This window comes from Aethalodelphis obliquidens, unplaced genomic scaffold, assembly GCF_003676395.1.
Source record: "Aethalodelphis obliquidens isolate GAN/ISIS:26980383/991018 unplaced genomic scaffold, ASM367639v1 scaffold2378, whole genome shotgun sequence".
Classification (NCBI taxonomy): Eukaryota; Metazoa; Chordata; class Mammalia; order Artiodactyla; family Delphinidae; genus Aethalodelphis; species Aethalodelphis obliquidens.
The window spans coordinates 1-2,823 of record NW_020840285.1 but is presented as its reverse complement, the minus strand read 5'-3'; the positions used below and the strand labels follow the sequence as shown (position 1 = coordinate 2,823).

Genomic DNA, 2,823 nt, shown 5'->3' with positions numbered 1-2,823 from the left:
AAGTAATGGAAGAATCCCTTCCCAGGTCTAGATTCTAGTATCGCCAGCTATTTTGGTGGGGGGAAGGGTAAGTTTTGTCCTTGTTTGGACTTCTTGTTCATTTATATCAAAGCCTATTTGAGGCAGTGCGCTTGGCAGTCCTGCAGTTCTGTCTTTTGCTTCAACAGTGTTTGGAATGAACAGACCCAGGGACGCTCCTTGCTCCAGCCCCCGACCACCCTCCAACCTTTCTTCCTGTCGCAACCTTTGGAATCAGCCACTCAGCTATCCTCAGCCTCCAGGACAGGCCAACACCGTTTTTTGAGCTTAGCTCCTTATCACTGATCAACCACGAGTTCCCAGGTTCGTCAGAATTATTCCATCGAGGTGGAGGCCGCCGTCCACCACCTGTTCAACATGCATCTGGGGACACTTACCTCTCTCTGAGCTTCTATTTCGACAGCAACAATGGGACTCTGGACAGTGTGGGCCACATTTTTCGCCAACTGGCTGAGGAGAAGTGTGAGGGCGCCCAGCGTCTCTTGAAAATGCAAAACCAGTGCTGTGGCCGCGCCCTCTTCCAGGATGCGCGGAAGCCTTCTCAAGATGAGTGGGGTAAAACCCAGGACGCTGTGGAAGCCGCCATTCTTAGGGAGAAGAGCCTGCACCAGGCACTATCAGATCTGCGCGCCCTGGGTTCCGCCCGCGCAGACTCCCACCTCTGTGACTTCCTGGAGAGCCGCTTCCTGGAGGAGCAGGTGAAACTCATCGAGAAGATGGGCGACCACCTGACCAACCTCCGCAGGCTGGCTGGTCCGCAGGCTGCGCTGGGCGAGTATCTCTTTGAAAGGCTCACCCTCGAGCACAAACAGGAGTCTCTGAAGTCCAGCGGCCTCCGAGGAGCCCCTCTGGCATCAGAGCTTCTGCCTGAAGCCCTGCTCTGCAGCTACTAGGCAGCTTTGTAACCGCCCTGGAGCCCTCTCCCAAGCCTTGGACCAAATGGAAACAATAACGCTTTTTGCAGAAGGAAAAAAAAAAAAGCCTATTTGAAACACAAACAGAATAAAGAGGAAAAAAAGAAATATAGGTATATATATATATATATATTCATGTTCTTTTTTTTCTTTTTTAAAAATTTATTTTACTGAAGTATAGTTGATATACAATGTTGTGTTTATGCTGTACAACAAAGTGATTCAGTTATACGTATATATAATTTTTCATATTCTTTTCCATTATGGTTAATTACAGGACATTGAATATAGTTCCCTGTACTATGCAGTAGGACCTTGTTGTTTATCCATCATATATATAATAGGTTACCTCTGCTAATCCCAAACTCCTAATCCATCACTCCCCCACCTCCCCCTTCCCCTCGGGAACCACAAGTTTGTGTGCTATGTCTGTGAGTCTGTTTGTTTCATGGATAAGTTCATTTGTATCATATTCTAGATTCCACATATAAGTGATATCATATGGTATTTGTCTTTCTCCTTCTCACTTACTTCATTTAGTATAATAGTCTCTAGGTCCAGCCATGTTGCTGCAAATGGCATTATTTCATTCTTTTTTATAGCTGAGTAGTATTCCATTTTATATATATCACATCTTCTTTATCCATTCATCTGTGAGTGGACATTTAGGTTGTTTTCATGTCTTGGCTATTATAAATAGTGCTGCTGTGAACATAGGGGTGCATGTATGTTTTCGAATTATAGTTTTGTCCAGATATTTGCCCAGGAGTAAGATTGCTGGATCATATGGTAGCTCTATTTTTAGCTTTTTGAGGAACTGTCATAGTGTTTTCCATAGTGGTTGCACCAATTTACATCCCCACCAACAGTGTAGAAGTAAGTCAGAAAGAGAGAGACAAATACCGTATGCTAACACATATATATAGAATTTAAGAAAAAAAATGTCATGAAGAACCTCGGGGTAAAACAGGAATAAAGACACAGACTTACTAGAGAACGGACTTGAGGATATGGGGAGGGGGAAGGGTAAACTGTGACAAAGCGTGAGAGAGGCATGGACATATATTCATGTTCTTTTAACATATGAATTGCCCCACTTTATCTGTGTGAAATAAGTTTTTCCCGTTATTGGGCTGCTTCTCAAGCTTTGCTGCTCATTTGAATGACCTAAAGAGCTTTTAAGAAAAACATTGGTATCTGGGTCCCAGCCCCAGAGATTTTGATTCAGTAGGTCTAGGGAGGAGCCTGGGCACAGGGAGGGCTCAGAGTTCCCCAGGTGATTCTAATGTGCAGCAACTTTGGGAACCACCTCTTGGCTTCAATCCAGCTAGTGATCAGATATTAAATCTAAGACACATGGGCTAGTGCGTGAGCTCTAGGAAGATTCGTGCCAGGGAAAATGATCGATAGTTGTGTTACTTCTCTGAAATGGATTGAAATTTCCAATTCGCATGAACAGGGGAGGGTGAATGGGTGAATGCAATAAGGTGTATCGTTTACGTATTGCCCTATGTGTATGGCTAGAAGCTTTTGCAACTGAGGTCTGCCCTACTTTTCATGCTAATGGTAATGCTTGTGCTCCTAATGCAGCTGTAAACTTTATAAGCCCATAGGTAGACAGCATCACAAAATATTTACCCCTCCCCACTGGCCCACTCTCAAGCTTCTCTCCCCTTCCCCAATACATAAATGTACATCAATGCTCTTGAGACCAATATCAACATATTGACCTTCAATTCTTCTACTTTGCAGCTTCCCTCTTATCAGGAGATGTCAGCATTTAGTGCAAGGACAAGTGCTTGCCTCTTGGTGAGTAATGTAGGCAATGCCTCCAAGAGACAAATAGCCCTTAGGGAGGGGGAAAAAGTCT

At 44.3% G+C, this 2,823-nt stretch overlaps 1 pseudogene; it reads left to right on the top strand.

Moving 5' to 3' along the window:
* Positions 1-335: 335 nt before the first annotated feature.
* On the top strand, positions 336-1,044 carry LOC113617177 (ferritin light chain pseudogene; annotated as a pseudogene).
* The last annotated feature ends 1,779 nt before the right edge of the window (positions 1,045-2,823 follow it).